The sequence below is a fragment of the Pinus tabuliformis genome, chromosome 6 (genome assembly GCF_031772625.1).
Source record: "Pinus tabuliformis cultivar Carrire ecotype Pingquan chromosome 6, CPIR1, whole genome shotgun sequence".
Taxonomy (NCBI): domain Eukaryota; kingdom Viridiplantae; phylum Streptophyta; class Pinopsida; order Pinales; family Pinaceae; genus Pinus; species Pinus tabuliformis.
The window spans coordinates 155,108,985-155,134,115 of NC_142292.1; positions in this window are offsets into that span (position 1 = coordinate 155,108,985).

Genomic DNA, 25,131 nt, shown 5'->3' on the forward strand with positions numbered 1-25,131 from the left:
TGAAGCAAGATTTATGCATTGCAGTGGAAGCGAAATTTGACAATGGTGTAGATTGGGCAAGATTTGGAACTCACGAAGGTACTAATTTCATGAATTCTTCCACAAATATTTGTTCCCTGAGATAAATTTGTAATTGCATCTTTGATGAGCAAAGTTCTAGAGATTTTGGGGTGCGCTTATCTTTCTATTGGTTTCTGAAGTTTCATCTGGTAGAATAAAGGTTGAAATGCTTAATTGAGGATGTTTAGTTCCCAACAATTGATAAACGAAATCCTGAGAAAAATAATTAAGTGTTCAATGGTTCTCAATGGCTTAGAGGGATTAATTCTTTGAGAAATATCCATAATTCATTGCAAAGGTTTTACAAGGGTAAAATCCCATCAAGAATGGCACCCAAGTTCATTAAATGAGGCACATTCTCTTGGGTGCACATATACTTTCAATATAAAACTCTCCTTTAACAGGGTTCTATAGCCAAGCAATAGAACTTTTGAAGCAATATCTGCACAGGAAAAGTCGTATTGAAGCTGTGGAGGAACTTTGACAAACAATGAAACTTTTTGTTGAGTTCAATATAAAACTCTCCTTTAATGGGGTTCTATAGCCCAGCAACAAAACTTTTAAAACAATAGTTGGAGAGGAAAAGTCATATTGAAGCTACGGAGGATCTTTGAGAAACAATGAAAATTTTTGTTGACTCAGACACATTCAATGAGTGTCTCCTCATTTAGGATCAACTTTCCCATGATTGTTAATATCTAACAGAATTGAAGAGTCGACATTCTTATACAAATGAATATACAACAGGTTTCCACGTAGGGTTTAGTCCCTTTCTTTTTGTGGCATTGAAAAATTCCCACACTTTAGAAGTGTGGCCCTAGCTTACTTCTCCAACAATCATTGCTATGATAATTAGAGCATCATGTTCACAATGACATGCTTGCATTTACCAAAGGTACCTATTAAGTTATTAGCCTCTTTGTATTTTATTTCCCTGAAAAGATGCTAAACCAAGGCAGTGTAGCTTGAAACAATAGGAATTCAAACTAGTTATTTCATGATATGCATTGTATCAAATCCTCTCTTCACCTAACATGTTTTCAAGTAATCATCGATAAGGATGCCGTAAACATTTTCATTAGGCATGCAATTTTTCATTTTCATGACATTGATTGCATAGCATAATCCATTTTTCCATTTTTTTGCACAATCTTCAACTAGCATATGGAAACTCTTAGGCTTAGGAGAAAGCCTTCTCTCCTTGATCTCATGGATCAAGTCAAGATATTCCTCAATCCTTCTTGTTATATATTAACATTTCAAAAAACAAGCATAAATTTCTTGCTGGAAAAGATGGGAAAACTTCAACATCTCATCTCTAAGAGCTTTGAAAAGTTTTCCTTATTCAGACCAATATCTCACGAGTACCTTATATGCGGGAAAATTCACGATCATATTTTCTGAAAACATCACTTAAGACTTTGCGAGACTAACTAATGGTTAGCAACAGCTTTGCACCTTCCTAGCTTTGTTTTTTATTAACAAAAAATAGCCGCAAGAGAACATGTTGCTTCAATCAAAATATATTTTTATTGTGCATTGTGGAGCAGTTAAATAATGCAGCAAGAACTGAAGCAAATTTACCTCAAGTATTGTCATTAGTAGAAAAAAGGATTTTAGTCATCGTTTCAATTCCATAATTTCCAGTACTATCTTCAGTAGAGATCTTAAGGCCTCCAAAACATGAACTTTTGTTTTTGGTAAGTCACTAGTTAGAAAAGTAACGAGTTGGCTGATATTGCTACTATTTGATTTATGCGTGAGATGGTTCAGTATCTTTGCAGTAATTTATTTCCCTTGGACTACCACCTTTTCAACAACCCAATAAATGTAGGTACATCATCTGCACTTTCAAAACATGAACGGATATCTTCACTTCGATTACAAAGGTTCACAATAAAATTTTTAGAGTGTTTTTTCACTTTTGAAGATCCAATCTTTGAAATCTAGACTAGAGGAGGTATGCCACCTGCAATAGTAATTTCCCATTTTCTTTCATCATTTTCATTTGAAAACATACAAAGCAAGGCCATTGCACATTCCTAATGCTATTTCAAGAAATGGAAAGAAGCGAAATCAAGCGTTCTACTCCTTCCCTGCCTTGAATGGCATGCCACATATTATTTGCACTATTGTAGAGAATTTTAAGAGACCATATGAGTTCCTCCCAAACATCATCTGCAACCCTTATAAGTAAACCCACTAGCAAACACTTTTCTTTTGCATTTTTGAGTTTGCTACTTAAGTAGCTATTTCCATACAAGCTAGCAAGGGCTTCTATTGTATGCTCTCAAACTAGAAAAGGTGATCAAGCCTTGAATTTCTTAATCAATACTTGTTCAATAAATACATTTTCTAGTGAATTATGCAAAATAGGCTGTGAATTTTTCCCAGAAGAATTTATTAGCATACCAAGTGTAGTTGAGAGAACATACTTTGGATAGTGGGATACAACCTTTAGTTCTGCGAAGAGTATACAAAATCACCCTTGGGGAATTGACTACTAGCATCTTCACATCAGTTTATTCCTCACTGACTTCATATTTGCTTCAGGGAAGTTTTCCTTGTGGATATTTTGTGAAACTCCTTGCCCTAGGTTACAATTTATTCTATTAGAGAAAAATGAAAAAATACATAGAATAACATTGAAATATGTTTGTAGTTTTCATTAACAACCTCCTAGATTTGTGAAAGTGTTTCTTTTAAACTCAAGAAACATTAAAACTGGCATAAAGAGCATGCTACAATTTAATTTTCCTGAGAACTTTCATTTCTACATTGCATGAAATGCAATTTCACAATCTTGAGAACATTAAACATTTTATCAACCTCTATGTAAATTTGAACCACATTGATTTCTACATAAGACACTGATAAATGGAGCATGGGATATTTGGCACTAAAAGTACCTTTCTTGTTTGGACAATTTTAACTTGAAAACTAGTTGAAATTATCCTAAATCTTTGAGTTCCACTTTTGTAAGGTTGTTTCCTCCATGAAACTAGGCCCATGAAATGGGTCAACCTAAGTTCCCCATATCAGACACTGAAATGTGCATGGCATGTACTTATTCTGATATTCTTTGCAAGCCCAAACTTATGTATCTCATTTTTTAAGAATGTTATGAAACCAGCTCACAAAAAGATAGACAATATATATGAACTCCTTATACATTAGCCTCTTAGAGGGGGAAACCTCCTTTGCATTACACAAATGAACAATTCTTCAATGATACATGTTGGTACCAATTTACGACTGATTATTTTCTGTAAAAAACCCTCTTTTATTCATCATTTTCCTTTATTTAGCCTTTAAATTTCCTCCATATTCCTTAGAAGTTGATTAATATAATATTATTTCCATTATTTTTATCTTGGAATTAATCTTGGGAATTTTTGTGTTCAAATTGGAAATTTCCATAGAATTACAAGTTGTTGTAACTTCCTGTAATGGCTCCATGGTTTCACATGTTGCAGGACAGGTTGGCAAATTTGAAGACCTGGGGTTTGATCCTAAATGTACAAGGATGGTGGAATACCTATCCACTCTCAGATTTGAATATTATAGGTGGTCGGTCAACGCTGTTCAAACCCAGCCAGTTTAGCATAAATTCTAGATTTTGTGAACAAACTTTGCTATTTTTGGGATTTTGCTCATATTGAGGATCTGAACTAATTCGACCTCCTTTGATGTAATTGTTAGGATTTCATTAGGATTATGAGGAGTATTATTAGCTTCCTCTTGTTGTGAAGATTTAGGATAAATAACTCAAAAGGAGAATTATATAGTTTAGTAGTTGTTGATACATGAAAAACTTGGGAATGTAGTTTATGTTTTTTCTATTTCCAGAATTGAATACATAGATACAGTGTTGGAGTCCATATTTATGTTTCAGATCTAGTAGCTTTCTCCATTTGAATTATTCTAAGGTGTGCTTCCAAAGTGTGGAGGGCCCCCACTACAGAGATGGTACACTTTTCCTTAAATTTTCTTTCACAATTTCATAGATAGATATGATATTTAGAATTGTCATTCAATTCATATGCTGTGAGATTACAAAATTGAAAATTGTTAATTGAAGAGATCCATATCTGTTGTGAAAGAGTTTTGTAAGAAAACCTCAATTGATATTCATCTCAGAATTGATAATTGTGTTTGCTATTTCATGGTTTTTTATCTCATAGCTTGATCTATAGTTTTTTGTTCATTAGTTATGATTTGTAGTTTCAAAGTTCAATTGGTAGTTTGGTCACTGAACCTTGTAAGAGGTTCCAATATTATTGATCTCCAAAGCTACATATTTCATTTACTTTTTTGTGTGATAAGTAATTAGGACTCTGTTTTCCGTATAGACAATTAGATTTGTTTCATTTAAGTAAATGCTTAAGTGTTAAAAGAGACAAAGAGAAACCACTTGTAAAAGAGCATTGTTGATTTTTCCACACTAAGCTATCAATTAGAAACCAAATCCTCCTAGATGTATATATATTAGATAACATCTCTAAGTGTACCTACTCGGGTTGATAGAGAAAATGAAGCCTGATTTACATCAATAAGTAAGGCCCAAAATTTTGGCATTGTTGCTGGGTAGGTGCAACTAGGAAGCTTTAAAAAAAAATCTTAAATAAAAAAAACAAAAAAACACAGATTTAGTTTTAATTCTTTAAGCCATGATTCTTTATGTCTAGACCTAGGGATGAAAAAGGAAGATTCACAAAAACCCCCCACTCAACAACTAACCCTTCATTGGGAGAAGAAAATTTAGAGAGGATTGAGTACACAACACCATCTGGAAACGTTATTGTGAAAGAACTTGAGGAAAAACAAAGATCAGGCCAAAGACTTACTCTCATTGAAAGAAAAATCCTACTAGCTTATGAGGCAAATAAAAGACATATACTTGAGCCTTCTACAGTAGGGAAACTAAAATAGAGTCATACAAGAATCCAACAACATATCCTTGAATAGATTGTTCCTCAAGAATGAAAACATGAATAAGAGATAGAAACCTTAGACAATTCACATATCACAAGGACTAAAGAAGGAGGATCAGCGAGAGGACCTACTGTAGAAAAACTCAGAGAATATGAGAGACAAATAGAAGAAAGGAGAAGAAAAAGAGAGAATGAAGAAAAACAAGGAAATGATACTATGTTTGGAGGGAATCAAAACCCACCAAAAGAATAGGAATCAACATTTAAAGTTCCAATTCAAGATAGAGGAGAATACATGGATGAGGAAATTAAAATGAAAAATATCCCACCTTTTGTATTGCCAAAATTTTATGGTATGGCATTTGAAGAACCCGATTCATTTTTTTTCAATTTGATATATTATGTCGAACCTATGGATACACAGATGATGCACACAGACTTTGACTTTTTCCTGCCACATTAAAAGCAGCAGTGCTTAGGTGGTTCATGGGATTAGGTGAACACATATTCACTGATTGAGATCACATGAGAAAAATCTTTTTGAAAAAGTATCAACCTTATTGTTGATAAAAATACTCTAAAGATGACATCTTCAGAATGAATCAACAAGAATATGAGAATTTAGAAGAATACTTGGAAAGATTTTCATACAATCTACAAAAATCAAAACATAGAGCCATGTCTGCTGATCTTATTCGAACAATATTTCTTAAGGGCATCTGGGATGAATATCTAGATGACCTCAATCTCATGGATAAAGGGGACATTTCTAATTTATCTTTTTATGAGATTGATGACTTGTGTCAAAAGTACTCCAGAAGTAGAGCAATAAATAGAAGAAGAACTATGACATCTAGAATCACTAATTCTGCCATAGGAAATATTACCATACCTGAACTAGGAAATCTATTTGAATATTTTAAAACATACGTCTTAAGAACTTTGGGAAATAAAATAAACACTCTGAAAGAAAAGAAAAGACAAGATGAACAAGAACAAGTGTTGTCTATATTTTGTCCTAAATGCTGAAAAAAACATTCTTTGAAAGAATGTCCTTTAGATAATGTTCAGATCTGTGGGTTTTGTATAGAAAATCATGACATTAATGACTGCTCTAAGATGAAATTGTTGCAGAGTTATAATTTGGAAGCTAATGTAGAGATGGAGAACTTATATTTTGTGGGAGCTCGGAGACCATGGCAGCCAAGATCTCCAGGTATGTTTCAAAATCCAAATCCAACAAATTATCAAATACCTGTTGAAAATTCTTGGAATGTACCTATGCCATGGAAAAATTGGTTTAATCAGCAGCAACAATCTCATCCACAAAAGGGATGGAGAGGATATTTGCATCCTCAACAATTTTCTCAACAACCACCTCAGCAATATCAACAGTCATTTCTAAACCAATATCCTCAAAAATATCAACAGCAATACTCTCAGCCATATCCACCACAGTACACACAACAATACCGTGAGCAACCAATTGCTTATCAACAGGAAAATCCTCATCAAACCTGACTTGCTCCTCCACCAATGAATCAATCGCAACTACAATTACCATCTAATCAACCTCCTAAACCTACGCAGCTATCTTCTCAACCAGTAGGGACAATTGTACCCAATTCTACCTCTGCAAAATATAGAACTTAGATCCCGCTGAACTCTTCACACAAAACCTTCACCTCCACCTATTTCAACGAAAGAGAGTTTGAATAAAACTGATGAACATGAATTGCCAACACATAGTAAACAAGATGATTTAGAACAAGATAAAGAAATTAGGATAGTGCAGTCACCTCCTTATCTTGAGCGGTTACATCAACCAAAATGAACCACACCTCTACCACAATTCAATGTTCTAGATGAGCTGAGAAATGTGTATGTAAAAATGCCATTGCTCTAGGCAATTAAGGATATCCCAATATATACCAAAGAAATCAAATAAATTTTCCTTAAAAAGCCTACAAAGAAAAGATTTAATCCATAGACCATTCATGTTATTTGCAATTTAGCTGGCCTTATGTCAAATGTCATTTCTATGGAGAAATATGTTGACCCTGGTATACCTAGAGTTACAACAATCATCAACAAAATCTCCATTCCAAATACTCTCATTGATTTGGGAGCTGCAATAAATGTGATGACATTCGACACAGTAAAAACCTTACAGCTGACAAATTTACAGTCAACACCAATTGTTTTGGAATTAGCAGACTGCTTTAAAGTCATTCCTGAAGGGATATTGGAAGATATAACTATTTCACTGGACTCTTGGGAGTATCCAGTTGATTTCCTAGTTCTCTAGGCAAAGTCAAATTTAGGAGGACTGGTCTAAATGGGTTCGAGAGAACTCTCTAAGTCTTCATGAAACTTTTAAAAATCATTCCCAAGGGCCAAAATCCTTTAAAGGATCGAAAATATCACGAAAGGGATGCCCTTAGAATGGTAGAGAAAACCTTCAGATGAAGAAAAACACTATCGGGAGGCCCAAAACCCATGAAAACAGAGTAAAAGGAGCTATCAGAGGCGGAACAGGAGAACACTCAATAGCCATCGGATCTGGCAGATCAACGGTCCAGATCTGATCAGCGAATCGCTATCAGTGCTATCGGCAGAGCCCACATAAGAGTTGCGACTACGATCGGTGGGGAAATTATAAGCAATGCAATAGTGATTAGCGGGGTCAACGAGGACCATCGATCAAGCGTGCAGATCAACGGCCCACGTTGCATCGCCAGATCGGAATCGGCAGATCCACAGGAGTGAGGGTATGTGTATATACATATATGTGACTCGACGGACGGACCCGATGAGATTATGAACCAAATTGCAAGGATTTTGAATTCCGCCAAACACCATGTTTTAATGTATTTTCATAGTTTCATTTGTTGAACAAAATGTGAAGAGGAGAGTGTCGATGCGACAAGATGGACCCGAAAGGGTACCTTAAGGCTATTACATATGATTTCAAGTCTAGGGGAAGAGCCATTTCCAATGCATTTTTACAATTTTAAATGTATTTATGAAACAAAGGAAGAGAGCCATTCCGATCTACAACAACGACTGATAGGTGGACTCGATGGGGGAATGAAGTGTATTGAAGGACATTTGATGTCTGAAATATCATTTTTTTGGCGAATTTCTCTATTAAAACACATTTTCCCTGTGTTTAACAGAGCATGGTTGTTTCAGGAGTTTCAGAGGCCCACGGAACTATGGCGTTACAGAATGGGTGGCCACCTCCTCTCTAGGTGTTAAACAATGATTGTATCACACTAAGAGAGGGATTCGAAGTGGAAAGAAGTCGGGGAGACTGAGAGATAGGAACATGAAACAAACAGGCAACACATTTTTTGCTATAAAGCCACAGACAAAGAGCACAACAAAGGAGGTAGTGTTGCAGGCAAATGCCTAGACAGAGTTTAGGACAAAGAACGTTAGGGGAGTCTGTGTACTCATAGAGAACTTGAGAGGTTCAAGTAAGCTCTGATTATTGTATTTCTATTTGGTGTGAGGCTCAAATTGAGCTCACTGTTGTAAACAAAACTCTGCTTGAAGACATAATAGAGAGGCCACCACTGAAGGCTAGACCATGAGATGTAGCCCAAGAGTATTGGGTGAATTCCTTATTAAATTTGCTGTGTCATGTGTTATCTATTATGTTTTGTTACTGCTTCATTGTCTGTGCATTTCTCAAAATTATCGATCCATTGCATATAATGACATAGACTAATCCATGCACTTAGGTCTATGATACCTTATTAATTGTCTCAGATCTCATTAACAGATCAGGGACACCCTCTCATACTTGGCAGACCTTGGTTGGAAACTGTTGATGCATTTATTGGGTGTAGAGTGGGTAATATGAGCATTTCTAGAGGAACAGAGAGAAAACAACTTATCTTATACCCATTAGCCCAAGCTCCAGAAGTAACACATAACCTATGGCTTGATGATAAATACAATGATAGGGAAGAAATACAATCTGTTTTAAGCATCAATCAAATTTATGATTTCAGGGAACATAATAATGAATATTTGGTGGAAATGTTTATCTCTCAACTTGATTTTTCAGAGGAATTAAGAAATGAACAATACACAGATGCAGATCAAATATTGGCAGAAACCTTTAAGGAAACGTGTACCATATATTCTCTGAAAACATTATTTGAAGATATCTTTCTAATCAACTCCATTACAAACACACAAAGCAATATTGTAGAAATCAGCCCACAAAAAACACTAAACATTGGAGCATTTTTAGATTCATCTCAGGAACAGAAATTGCTTGATTTGCTGACCAAATACCAAAAGGCATTTTCTTAGTACTACATTGACATGCAGGGAATTCACTCGAAAGCTTGCACTCACCATATCTATACAGACACTAGTATTTGACCAGTGAGGTAGCCACAGAGAAGGATGAACCCCATGCTTAAAGAGATTGTAAGAGATGAATTGCAGAAGCTACTGAAAGTAAATTTCATTTACCCCATCCCTGATAGCCAATGGGTATATCCACTAGTGATAGTCCCCAAGAAAAATGGTAAGTGGCAAGTTTGCGTTGACTACAGAGAACTGAATAAATCCACCCTTAAAGACTATTTTCCATTGCCATTTATTAACCAAGTTTTGGATACATTGGCTAGAAAAATATCTTTTTCTTTCCTACATGGTTTTAGCGGTTACAATCAAATCAACATAGCCTTACAAGACCAAGACAAAACAACATTTACTTGTGCCCGGGGAACATATGCCTACAAATTTTTACCATTTGGCTTGTGCAATGCTCCAGCAACATTTCAGAGAGAAGTATTAGCAATATTTGTTGATCTGGTTCATGAATGTGTTGAAGTATATATGGATGATTTTTCAGTATATGGTGATTCCTTTGACCATTCTTTGCAAAATCTTGAGAAATTTTTAAAACGATGTATAGAAACCAACTTGTCTTTAAGAAATGAAAAATGTTATATGATGTTGAATGAGGGAATAGTCTTAGGACATCATGTTTCTTCTGAGGCAATTAAGGTAGATCAAACCAAAATTCAAACTATTGTCAAATTGCCAATTCCAACAAATCAAAAAGATGTAAGAATCTTTCTTGGTTATGGAAGCTATTATAGGAGATTTATTGAAAACTTTAATAAGATAGCTTTTCCTTTTTTTAAGCTTTTTGCAAAAGATGTGTCTTTCAATTGGAATGATGATAGGACCCTATAATACTAGTGATTACACCATTACTATTGTAGTTGTATCCCTTATTAATATTGTTGTGCCCCTATTGTCCCCATATTTTTTGTTACTGTGCCCCATAGAATCTCTCTATTGTTATTTTTGTGGCTTTATATTATTATTGTTAGGTCGGCTGGGTTATATTGTGACTCCTTAGACTCCTATATATAGAAAGGAGGTTTTGTCATTTGAATCATTCAAGAATTGCTCATTTATGTAATGTAAAGGGGGTTTCCCCCTTGAAGAGGCTGAATTCTAAGGCGTTGATCTATCTTTTCTATCTTTTTCTTGAGCTGGTTTCATAACATTTGGTATCAGAGCTTTGGATTCTAGGGTTTTGCTGCTCCAAACAGGTCATCGTGGAATGTTCGCTATAACTTTTTTTCTACGATGTTTCAAAAGCTAAAAAAAAAACCCCATTTGAGAAGAAATCGCACTGAATCTTGGATCCAAATTTCAGAGCTTTTCTCCCTATATTTGCGGAGATGTGATGTGAGGAAGTTGGTCTTTTTGCAGACTCCTGAATTACATTCCAAACAGGTGACCTGGGGAAAATTGTCATAACATTCTTTCTGAGCATTGGATTGAAATTTCATAAGAAGGTACAGAAAGAGGACGAACTGTAGTTTATGCTATATATTTTTCAGAGCCAAAAGTTGAAATAGTGACTCGTGGCATGTCGTACAAGTTCGCTCTACTGAACTAGTCTATAATCAGATCACTGTGGGAGATTGTTCATAACTCTTTCTTGGAGAATATAATTTGGATCAGACTGGTGGCATTGGAAAGAGGATACATAGGGCTACTACAAATCACAATTTCAGAACTAGATGATCTGAAATTACAGAGATACATCAGATTCAATATCAAGCTCCTACAAAGTGAAAAAAGGTGTGTAGTTTTTTTTAAATTTTTGCATAAGCTTGGTTTGGAAAATTAGTTTGAAGGAATTCAAAGGGCATAGTAAAGCATTATTATTGATAATTGATGCCCCGAGGAAAGAAAATGCAAACACCTAGTAGGAAACCTGAAAGCTCTAGCATGACTCATGAAGAAGTGGAAGAAATGCAACATGATATATCAAAATTACGAGACCAAGTGCAATAAGTGTCACTTGCACAAAAAGGAACAGAATCTAAGATGGATGGTTTAAATAAAGATGTATAAGCTAAGATGGATGGTTTAAAGAAAGGCGTAGAAGCTAAGATGGATTGTTTAAAGAAAGGTGTAGAATCTAAGATGAATGACGTGGAAGCTAAGATGGACGATTTAAAGATAGATTTGAAGACAAACATGGAAGAATTGAAGATAAATATGAATAAGTTGCTACAAGAAATGGTCACTAATGGTGAAAGGGTAGTAAAGGAAACTCATGGTGAGAACAAAAGAAATGTTAATCATGATTCCATAGACTCTAATGTTGGATCGAAGACCCACCATATTACAAAAATTGATATGAGGAAGTTTGATGGCAAGGATCCCGCAACATGGTTATTACAGATGGAGCAATTTTTCGATCTCAATAATGTGCAAAACACACAAAAGGTATGTATTGCAACTTTATATTTGGAACCAAATCAGTTTGTATGCTATCAATGGCTTTTCTCTCGTAAACAAATTATCACTTGGGCAATTTTTACGGAAGAATTGACAGCACATTATGAGGATACAAAAAGCAACACTTTTTTTAGCCAATTGATAAGTCTCAAAAAAAAGGGTTCAATAATGGAGAACATTGAGCAGTTCCAAAAATTGAACATAAGGGTAAAAAATATTCCAAAGGAGCATAGGATTGATGTGTTCATAGGGACTTTAAAGGATAATATCCAACATGATGTTCGCCTTTGGGAACCTGATTCATTAGAGAAGGCATTCAGGTCAACAAGAAAAATTGAAAGCAAAATTATGGCAACTAGGAAGCATACCAGTCACAACTATAAAGATGGAAGTGTTGTTACCCCTAGCCTTCCACAACCTATAATGTTGAAACCACAACAATTGGAAGAAAAAAGAGCAAAAGGGCTTTGTTATAGTTGTTATAGCAAATACGCTAAAGGTCATAAGTGTGCTGACAAGAAATTATTCTACATAGATTGTGAAGGGGAAGAAGAAAAGGAGCAAGAAAGGTCAAAGGAAGAGGATATACTCCAGGAACAAAGCCTAGATAAAGAAGAAATGAATCTGACCATATCTTGTAATGCATTGGCTAGAATTACCACTCCTCAAACCATCAAGATAGAAGGACAAATCAAGAAGAAAAAGGTAATAGTGTTGATTGATTCAGGAAGTACCCATAATTTTATTCATTTTAAGGTAGCAAAGGAATTGAATTGTTTCCTATATCTAGCACCAGAGTGTCAAGCAATGATTGCAAATGGAGGAATGATAAATTGCTCTGGAAAGTGCCATAATATCAATCTATCCATGGGAGAATATGTATTGACTAGCCCAATGCTTTCCATTCCAATGGGAGGTGCTGATGTTGTACTAGGAGTCCAATGGCTACAATCATTGGGTACAATAGCTTTTAATTTTCAAGAACTTTTCATGAAATTTTCTATGGAAGGAAAGGAAGTTGAATTAAGGGGTATTGCAGGGAAACCAGGAAAGATAATCAGCTCTAGGGGGATGAAAAAGCTTCTAAAAAGGGAACAAAGAGGTGTAATTGCACAATTATGTTCACTAAATGTTTCCACATCGGAATCATCTATTTCTCTAGATCTCCAAAAAGTCTTGGACAATCATTCCAAGGTATTTGAGACTCCCAAAGGTCTCCCACCTATTCGTGATCATGATCATGCTATTCATCTGATTCCAGGAAGTGTTCCTCCAAACATCAAGCTATACAGATATCCCTATGCCCAAAAGAGTGAAATTGAACATATGGTTGTAGAAATCCTAGAGGCTGGTATAATTCAACCTAGTCAAAGTTCTTTCTCTGCTACTGTAGTATTGGTGCACAAGAGGGATGGATCATGGCGCATGTGTCTGGATTATAGGGAGCTCAACAAGCTTACTATTAAATATAGGTTTCCCATTCCTGTCATTGATGAATTATTGGATGAATTGCATGGATCAATTTACTTCACCAAGTTGGATCTTCATTCAGGATATCATCAAATCAGAATGACGACTAAAGACATTCCAAAAATAGCATTTAGAACTCATGAGGGTCATTATGTATTTTTGGTCATGCCTTTTGGCCTTACCAATGCACCTTCTACATTTCAAGGTTTGATGAATTCCATTTTCAAACCCTTCCTTAGAAAATTTGTGTTAGTATTTTTTGATGATATACTAATCTACAACAAGTCTTGGAAGGATCATGTTGAACATGTTGACAAGGTGCTACAACTATTGGAGGAGAAACAATTATATGCAAAAAGATCCAAATGTTTCTTTAGAGTATGTTGTGGTCACCAACACCCCCCCTCTTTGTTTGATATTAGTAATAACATCAAGCAAAGGGGGACCCTTAACCCCAAATCCAAAAAATATTTTTGTTTGAAAAATCTTTTGTATTAACTTCCTAAGAGCTATATCGCGTCGCAAAGGAAAAAGAGGCGCTCTCCCAAAGCGCATAAAAACACTGAAAGGGAGCGACGCGAGAACTCATCGCATCGCGTGCATTAAAAGCGCTCAAAAAGGGAAAACCTAAAGAACCGCCAACGGCCGATATGCGACGTCGCATAAGCAGCACAAAGTGACAAAGCGAAAACCTTGCGACCTTGCGATCTTGCGATATGCGATTTGCGACCATGCATATCGGCGACCTGCGATCTATGGTTTGCGACGAATGAGACCATCAATTGCTGCGATACCACTTATTTACATCGCAATCTTCGACGCTGCGATGCAAATCGCAGAAGCCATTCGTCGCAGGCATTCCTCGGCATGATCTGTGAGCCCAATATTAGGCGCGCACCTTACGGGAAATTAATGATTGTACGCCTGTGTATCCAAAGATGATTATGTTACATTTTTCGAAGAGTCAAGTCATAATGGGTGACATGATTATGCATTCATTAGAACTTAATTGCTTTCATGTCAATCTTTTCTTCTGTCTCTTTTCGTTTACGTGAACTATAAGTCAACAACTGATATAAATCTATATGCAAGGAACATCTAAGGAAAAGCGCCAGAGCTAGAAGAACAGAGAGGAGATGACTTCGCAGATGGATACCGCATACAGCAGGGCCGCGGATTCCAGAGTATCACTCAACAAATGCTGATGGAAATAGGCTATCCAGGACTCAGAGTCAAAGGCACACAAAAGCAAAGCGTTTATGAAAGGTCTTGAGTCCCAAATTGGGTAAAGCAAAAAGAAAAACGCTTAAGGGGAAAGACGTCTCAGAAAAGCCTGGAACAAAGAATGGAAACAAGTTTCAATTGAGAAAATTGTTCAGGCAACAAAATCCCTAGCTCATTGAGTCATTCGCATGGCCGGAAACCGAAATAGCAACAACACAATTAGTTTGAAAGAAATCTGAGTTGTACTAAGTATACACGCCGTGAAGACACTCCTCCAGAAGAACACTTTCAAAAATATCTTCTAGTTTGTCAGAAAGAGGTGCCAGCTCTTGTTATTTCTAATTTTCAAGCTCGAACAAAAGGAAAGGACAAGCAGCCGACTCTTTCATGGCGAACATCGCATCGCTTACAGCTCTAAGGAGCAGATACAGAAGTGGTTAGAAATTAGATTCAGTTTTTAGTAATAAATTTGTTTTAGTAAAAGGGCGGTCATTTGAAGCCGTTCCCTAAATTTGTGTAATTAAAATTAGCCGGTTAGTAGTATTTAACCCTTCTCGTTGCATTGGAGAAGGGTCCGGAAATTTGTCAAAAAGCTTGTCCTCAGAACATGCACTTTTGCACCCTCGGAGGGGTTTTTGATGAATGGATGGATCGAGATTTATTTATGTTTGCATTTTAATACCTGCTACTGATGTTGCACTTCTGTACTCTTAGTAGGCATTAGAAGTAAGTAGAAATAGATCGTTATTGCTTAAGGTCTGTGAGTATAAAATCAGTCATAAATGGTACTTTTATCTCTTGACGAATTTCTGCTCACATTCTTAGAGTAATATACAGCTGATGTTGTTTATATGTTAATGTATGAATGAGTTGACTACCATTTGGCACTTTTGTACGGTGGAGTCATTGATTTGTGCTTAATACATGAATAACTGATTATGCGATATGCTGTTCACAATCGTTTTGCTTAACTTTTTATGCAGGATGGTTCATCTTAATTGATTTATATTCTCATAATAGCTGAATAATCTTCATTACCAGTTATTGTGTGAAATCTTTCTAGATCGCATAATGGAAAAAGTTCTATCCTGGGTTAGCGTAGATTAGATGTGTTGTTCTAGATAGATTAAAGTAGTATAAAATTCAATCTCAGAGTTTAGAATTAAATTAGCTTAGAAATAATTCCAGATTTTCATTATCATATTCTACACACATACACATCACCAAAATCTACACACACACACCCCTTAGATCGGGAAGCTGGTCCCGTTATCCCCAGTCGGACCCGCTACACCAAACGGGCACAGATCCGCCAACCAGGTTCCCGACCGGGTGGGTATCCCCCTTGTTGTTGACCCGATTTCAGGGCCCTCAACATATTTGGCGCTAGAAGGAGGGCACGAACTATGAATGGCACCTAAAGCAATATCTAAATACCATTCTGAGAGTAATACACCCTCATCAACTCCCTTGACTTCTCCAACACGGTTAAACCCAGAATTTGAAGTCGCTCGATTACCTACCACTGCTACATATTCGAATATATCAGACCAATCTATCATTGAACCCCCTGAAATTCAAACTTTGATTCGTAAACTCCAGGGATTCTCTATTTTTAACCAAAAGTCTGATAAATCTAAAAGCAGCGTGACTTCGCAGTACAACCCTGCTCATCCCCTTACCAGATTAAAGAGTGAAAAATTTGGCATACAACCAAGTGAACTCCCTCTTCCTACTAGGAAAAGAGCAAGGAAAACACCACCAGAGTCTGACAGTAAGACTCCTTCATCCACTTCGTCCATATCAACTCCCTCACCACGAAGTCAACCACCCACTCTTTCATTCCAACTCACTCACCCATCTTCTACAAACCTTCCTCTTCAAACATCAAAGATCTTAATATCTTCATCTTCTCAGCATCAGGGATCATCTTCTGCACTTCCATTAACTAGCAACTCAACGATGGCCCAGTCTCCATGGAACAATCCTGGGGCGGTTTTAATGCCTCCACCCCTGAGCCCTATACCGGCCCATCCTGAGAAATGGCTGCCTAAATTCAATCCGGAAGCAGGCATGCTAGCCGAGGAACATATCAATAATTTCATGCTTTCTGTTAATCTCAACGGAGTCACTAACGAAGACGCTGTTGTCCGGCTTTTCCCTTATACAATGCAAGGAACAGCCGGGTCATGGTACTTTTCGTTACCTTCCGGATCCATCACAAGCTGGGACATTTTTCAAAGTCAGTTCCTCACCAAGTTTGGTGATGACAGATCCACGGTGACATTGATCAATGACCTATCTAATCTTAAGGCTGAGGCTAGAGAACCCATTAAAGATTTTAACTTACGGTTCAATAAGATCCTCAACAAGATCCCCGCTGCTTCACAACCCAGCGAGGAAGTAAGATGTGAATGGTACATCACGACTTTACCTCCAAACTTGGCTATCTTCATAGATAGGGCAAACAAGACCACCTTAGTCGACAACTTGACAGAAGCGTTAGCAGTGGAAAAACGCGTGGTAGCCCTAGAAAAGAGATCTGCTATAGAAGAACGCATATCTAAGAAGATCTCTTTCAAGGAAGACACCAAGAAGAAGCAAACGAAAGACCCTTTCAATTTGGAAGGATTACAAAAAGTGTTGAAAGCCATGTCCAATGAGATGATTGATATTAAGAAACAAGTAGCAGAGACTTCTTCGAAAAAGCCCTTTAGGACTTTTAAAATAAATCCTCCCATGGAGGTAAAACCACCTAGTGTTGTCTCAAACGTTGAATCTGAAGAAGACGAAGAAGAAGAGAATACCACTGAAGGGCAGACCGGCGAGGAAGAGGTCCTAGAACTACAAGGAATGTGGGACTTCATCCTCCCACAAGAAGAGGATCAAGAAGCATTTCCTGTTAGCACGAGAAGCAAAAATCAACTTGATCCTCCCCAAACTACCCCAAAACAAAAGGGCACAAACCCTGCAACAAAAGAAAAAGTCGCAACAAAAAAGACAACTGCTAAAGCGACCCAGCTTAGCCCAGTCCAATCCGATCAAACGCCTCCATCAAGAACACTAATAGTGGCGGATGAAATGGAATATAACATCATTGATGACATGAAGAAGACTAGGGCTAATATCACTCTGTATGAATTGAGTAAATTGAAACACCAGCAGAAAATAATGATGAAAGAATTACATGCTGTGCCTACTACATCTTTACCTACAACTGTAGCTTCCCACAATCTGGGAAGACCTCCAACCAACACGATCAATAAAATTGATCCAAATGACATCGCCTTGATTGGAGGAAGATCGAGATCTCATACTCCTCCTTTTCTTCTCACATATGAAATCTTCAATAAAAACGTGCACAATTGCTTGGTCGATTATGGTGCTTCAACGAATATTTTACCCAGGTCAATATGTGCCAAATTGAATGTGCAACCTCAAAAATCTGCAGTACGTATAGTTCAACTTGATCGATCCCAAGTCGAAGTGATTGGTGAACTTAATCAGGTGACCATAAGATTGTCGTCTAACCCAAAAGTGTGTCAGGTTATCGACATTCTAGTAGCTGATATCCCTGAGTTCTATGGTTTGATTCTTAGCAGGGATTGGTCGGAGAAACTCCACGGATATTTTTCAACCGATTGGTCGCACATGTGGTTACCATACAATGGTAAACCAAATCAGATAAAGGTTGAACGAGAGTTGCACCAAAAATACATAGTGACAGAATTGGAAGGAGAAAATGAAGCCATAACATACAATAGCAGCATTGTAGGCAATTGCGCAATAGATTCTTTCCTAGGTAATTTCAATGCTCATATTTCACCATACTTAGAGAATTCAGTTTTATCCCAAGTTGAAAATTTCTCCCAAACTGATGACTCAAAATGTTTTAGTTTTTTAGACAATTCTGTAAATACATCTTTATTTTGGAAATTATATTTTGACGGATCTAAATCCAATGAGGGAGCAGGAGCAGGATGCGTTCTGATTACCCCAGACGGGAACAATATTATGCTCACATGCAGACTTGAGTTCGATTGCACGAACAACACAGCGGAGTACGAAGCCTTGGTTCAAGGCCTATACAAAGCAATCGGATTAAACGTTAAGTATCTTCAAGTCTTTGGAGATTCAGAGATCGTCGTAAAACAGGTACGTAACACCATACATTGCCTGTCAAGTCATCTAAAGCATTATCAATAATTAGTTCAAGATCTCACTGCACATTTCGTAGCATTCAACATCTCGTCAATTCCAAGAATTCAAAACGCGAGCGCAGACCTGTTAGCTAACGTAGCCTCTAGACTTATCCCTTCCGAAGATTTTAGTCCTGATAGGTTTTCAATAGAATTAATCTTTAGACCATCCATCCCTGACAATATCACCAATTGGAGAGTGTTCAATGACGATCCTGACATCGTAAATTTCCTTACTTCTGAAGGATCCTACTCAAATCAGATAATTGACGAAGACCATCATGATCACCAAAGACAACAAAATGGCTCTGACAATGCTATACCGAAATCAGTGGTCAAGTTAGAAGATTTATATGATTTGAAAAGTCGGTTTAAAAAGTCTGCCAATGCTAAACTTTGCAGTTTTACCCTGAACTACGAATTAGTAAACCTAGGGACCGATCAGAAGCCACAAAACGTTAACCTAGGTCACGGCCTAGCCCCTGAAGAGAAATCAGCATATATCCATCTTCTGAGACAATAAAAAAACGTTTTTGCCTGGAATTACGATGAGCTAAAGACATACAACACTTCTATCATTCAACATGTTATCCCTATGATTGACAATGAAAAACCTGTCCAGCAGAAGCTCAGAAAAATACACCCTAACCTAGAAAATCAGATAAAAACTGAGCTTAATAAGTTGTTGAGAGCCAGAATAATCTTCCCCATAAGGCATTCTAAATGGGTATCCAATATGGTGCCCGTTAGGAAGAAAAACGGAGACATTAGAATCTGTATCGATTTCCGAAATCTCAACAAAGCCTGTCAGAAAGATAACTTTCCCCTCCCACCTATGGAGCAAATATTACAGGCAGTAGTAGGCTCAGAATTAATGTCATTCCTGGATGGATTTTCAGGATACAATCAAGTACTGGTGCATCCCGATGATCAGTTAAAGACTACGTTCCGAACCAAATGGGGCACCTATGCATATCGGAAGATGCCATTTGGTCTGATCAATGCCGGAGCTACCTTTCAGAGAGCCATGGACATCACATTTAAAGGGTTAGTCAATAAATCAGTAGTGATTTACCTGGATGATATAACAGTGTACTCCAAAAAACGAAACAACCATCTCAAAGATTTGAAGCAAATCTTTCAAATATGCTTGAGGTATGGGATTTCGCTCAACCCAAAGAAATCTTTCTTTGCATTAAGCGAAGGGAAATTGCTCGGATTCATAGTGTCGAAATCTGGTATTCACATAGAACCCGACAGAATAAAGGAAATTTCTGAAATATCGATACCCCATAACAAGAAAGCCATGCAATCCTTCCTTGGTCAGACCAATTTTGTCAAAAGATTTGTCCCGGATTTTTCACGTATTATTTCTCCCTTACAAAATATGATAAAAAAGAATTCAAATTTCAAATGGGGTCTAGATGAGCACGAAGCGTTCAACTTAATCAAACAAGCTATCATCAATGCTCCATCTTTGGCCACCCCAAATTTTTCGGAATCTTTTATCTTGTACACTTTTGCCTCAGAGAAATCCTATGCCGCGATTTTGACCCAAGCAAATCAAGAGAAAGCGGAAGCTCCAATCGCATTCTTTAGCTCGAACTTACAAGGTGCTGAAATTAATTACTCAGACATAGAGAAACAAGCATATGCTGTTTTCAAAGCGATCAAATATTTCAGACCTTTCTTGCTTAAAGCCCACACTAAAGTCGTAGTACCGTTTCCAGCGGTAAGAAACCTTTTGGTGCAGAAAGACGTGGGCGAAAAGAGAGCTAATTGGATTACCGCTTTACAAGAATATGATCTTGAGATCAAACCAGCAAACATCGTAAGAGGTCAAGGCTTCTGCAAGATGTTAGCCGGAGCATCGAAAATCCCGGAGAACTCATCTGAAGAGGTACAAGCGTATGAGGAACTCCACGATGGACCAACAGGTGGACACTATGCCGGAGATGCGACTGCACATAATATCTTGCGTGCAGGATATTATTGGCCCACGCTGTTCAAAGACTCATACAATCACGTAAGGAAATGCCAAGTCTGCCAGACTGTTGCAGGAAAACAAAGGAAACTGTCCATGCCGCTACAACCAGTCAACATCGACCAACCATTCAGTCAATGGGGCTTGGACATAATAGGTGAGATCGTTCCTCACTCTTCTAAGCATCATAAGTATATCCTTAAGGCAACTGATTATTTTACCAAATGGGTAGAAGCAGTTCCTCTCAAGACAGTTCATTCTAAAAATATTATTGAATTCATAGATCAATTTATCATTACTAGGTTTGGATTGCCGACAGCATTAATGTTTGATAACGCTTCATATTTTTCTGGAAATACTATGAGTGAGTTTGTGCTTAAAAGAGGGTTCAAACTGAAATATTCTGCCAACTACTATCCGCAAGGTAATGGATTGGCTGAATCAACAAACAAGAACCTAATCAGAATTATCAAAAGAACAGTGGACCAAAACCAAAAGAATTGGCACAAAGCATTGGTAAATGCTTTATGGGCTGATAGAATCACAAAGAAAGCTTCAATCGGCACTTCTCCCTTTAATTTAGTTTATGGGAGAGAAGTGGTTCTTCCGACTCACCTAGTCATTCCCTCTTTGTCTTTAGTGCAATATATCGATGAAGTATCTACTTCCTCTTTACAATGAAGACAAATGGAAATAATCAAACTAGAAGAACAAAGAGAACAAGCTAGGAAAACCCATGCTCATCACCAAGCGCTAATAAAATCTTCTTTTGACTCAAGCATCATAACTAGGAAAAACTTTCAGATGGGTGATTTAGTTTTGAAATGGGATAAGGCTCATGAAGAAAAGGGCAAACATACGAAATTTCAAAAGCTGTGGCTTGGCCCTTTTCAGATTGTAGAAGTCGTAGGCCCGTCTACATTCGTGTTGCAAGATCTGGCAGGTAGGAGAGATTCTTTACCTGTCAATGGACTGATTCTTAAATTATATTTTCCATAGAAGAGAATTCTTCTAATTTTTGTAGGATAGATTTAGTTTTTAGTTTTTATTTTGTTTTGCTTTTCTCTTCTTATGAATAAAACCTGTTGTAAATGATCATTTAAAAAGGATTCATGAAAGAGCATGCCAATTCTCTATCAGATTTTGATTTCGCTTGTACAAATAGCAAAATTTTTGAAAATCTGAATTTTATTATTGACAAATAGAGTTAACTTCACTTTGATTAGGATACTCATTTCAACGTCTAAAAAACTTTGACAAAAGCAACCTTTGGTAAAAGAATTGTTTTGTATCAGCACCATGAAAGGTATCATCAATAATAAAATAAGCATTCTCTGCAAAACTGTTGTTTTCAAAAACTCTATTATTGTCGTCCAGAGCTTTCTTAAGGAAAAACAATGACTTCCTCCCTGCTAAAAGGAAATTACAGCATTCAGAGAAACAATCCAAGGAAAACACTATATCTCAAAGAATAAGAGGTCTCATCACGAGTCGGCTTATCATGATCATAGATATTATAACTTGCTGACTTTGCCAATACTGTCTATCAAAACAGGGCAACGACTTAAGATTGTTGCAATCAAAAGACAAGAGGTCTCATCACGAGCCGGCTTGTTCAGCAAAAGTGTAAATCAAGTGAATGACTGTGTCATAATTTGGCCACCAAACCAAGGCATTGTTCTTTAGAGAATTAAAAAAGGAAAAGTGTGTCAAAAAGGATTTTTCTCTGGAATGTTGCGAATAACCTCAAATAGGAAAAAGGATCATTGCTGGATAACATGGTAACCCTGTCGAGGCTATGGACGCTTGCGGGCAGCAGAGGCTCTACCTACGACAAATGAGCAAACTTTCAAGCCAGTACGCAGAGAAGACCTTATTTTATCTTTAATCAAGACCAAGTAATGTCTGATGCGAATGTAAAAAAAGAAAAAAAACCTGAGGAAGCAAGCAATTGGGATATAAAAAGGGTTGAGACAAAATATCATTGACAAAGTGAGGGGTAATCTACTCTATCTGTCCATAACAAAATTTAGACATAAAAAATTTTTGCTGTTTCGGAAGTGAACGGTCAATAGAAATGTAGAGATAACTGGTTCTTCACAGTGAATCGCCATTGTTGTGGTCACCAACACCCCCCCTCTTTGTTTGATATTAGTAATAACATCAAGCAAAGGGGGACCCTTAACCAAAAATCCAAAAAATATTTTTGTTTGAAAAATCTTTTGTATTAACTTCCTAAGAGCTATATCGCGTCGCAAAGGAAAAAGAGGCGCTCTCCCAAAGCGCATAAATACACTGAAAGGGAGCAACGCGAGAACTCATCGCACCGCGTGCATTAAAAGCACTCAAAAAGGGAAAACCTAAAGAACCGCCGACGGCCGATATGCGACGTCGCACGTCGCAATGTCGCATAAGCAGCACAAAGTGAAAAAGCAAAAACCTTGTGACCTTGCGATCTTGCGATATGCGATTTGCGACCATGCATATCGGCGACCTGCGATCTATGGTTTGCGACGAATGAGACCATAAATTGCTGCGATACCACTTATTTACATCGCAATCTTCGACGCTGCGATGCAAATCGCAGAAGCCATTCATCGCAGGCATTCCTCGGCATGATCTGTGAGCCCAATTATTAGGCACGCACCTTACGAGAAGTTAATGATTGTACGCCTGTGTATCCAAAGATGATTATGTTGCGTTTTTCGAAGAGTCAAGTCATAATGGGTGACATGATTATGCATTCATTAGAACTTAATTGCTTTCATGTCAATCTTTTCTTCTATCTCTTTTCGTTTACGTGAACTATAAGTCAGCAACTGATATAAATCTATATGCAGGAAACATCTAAGGAAAAGCGCCAGAGCTAGAAGAACAGAGAGGAGATGACTTCGCAGATGGATACCGCATACAACAGGGCCGCGGATTCCAGAGTATCACTCAACAAATGCTGATGGAAATAGGCTATCCAGGACTCAGAGTCAAAGGCGCACAAAAGCAAAGCGTTTATGAAAGGTCCTGAGTCCCAAATTGGGTAAAGCAAAAAGAAAAACGCTTAAGGGGAAGGACGTCTCAGAAAAGCCTGGAACAAAGAATGGAAACAAGTTTCAATTGAGAAAATCATTCAGGCAACAAAATCCCCAGCTCATTGAGTCATTCGCACGGCCGGAAACCGAAATAGCAATAGCACAATCAGTTTGAAAGAAATCTGAGTTGTACTAAGTATACACGCCGTGAAGACACTCCTCCAGAAGAACACTTTCAAAAATATCTTCTAGTTTGTCAGAAAGAGGTGCCAGCTCTTGTTATTTCTAATTTTCAAGCTCGAACAAAAGGAAAGGACAAGTAGCCGACTCTTTCACGGCGAACAGCGCATCGCTTACAGCACTAAGGAGCAGATACAGAAGTGGTTAGAAATTAGATTCAGTTTTTAGTAATAAATTTGTTTTAGTAAAAGGGCGGTCATTTGAAGCCCTTCCCTATATTTGTGTAATTAAAATTAGCCGGTTAGTAGTATTTAACCCTTCTCATTGCATTGGAGAAGGGTCCGGAAATTTGTCAAAAAACTTGTCCTCAGAACATGCACTTTTGCACCCTCGGAGGGGTTTTTTGATGAATGGACGGATCGAGATTTATTTATGTTTGCATTTTAATACCTGCTACTGATGTTGCACTTCTGTACTCTTAGTAGGCATTAGAAGTAAGTAGAAATAGATCGTTATTGCTTAAGGTCTGTGAGTATAAAATCAGTCATAAATGGTACTTTTATCTCTTGACGAATTTCTGCTCACATTCTTAGAGTAATATACAGCTGATGTTGTTTATATGTTAATGTATGAATGAGTTGACTACCATTTGGCACTTTTGTATGGTGGAGTCATTGATTTGTGCTTAATACATGAATAACTGATTATGCGATATGCTGTTCACAACCGTTTTGCTTAACTTTTTATGCAGGATGGTTCATCTTAATTGATTTATATTCTCATAATAGCTGAATAATCTTCATTACCAGTTATTGTGTTATATCTTTCTAGATCGCATAATGGAAAAAGTTCTATCCGGGTTAGCGTAGATTAGATGTGTTGTTCTAGATAGATTAAAGTAGTATAAAATTCAGTCTCAGAGTTTAGAATTAAATTAGCTTAGAAATAATTCCAGATTTTCATTATCATATTCTACACACACACACATCACCAAACTCTACACACACACACCCCTTAGATCGGGAAGCTGGTCCCGTTATCCCCAGTCGGACCCGCTACACCAAATGGGCACGGAGCCGCCAACCAGGTTCCTGACCGGGTGGGTATCCCCCTTGTTGTTGACCCGATTTCAGGGCCCTCAACAGAGTACAAGAGGTGGAATATCTAGGTCATATTGTATCTCATGAAGGAGTTAAGGTAGATCCTAGCAAAATTAAAGCCATTAAGGAATGGAAAATCCCCACATCCATAAAGCATCT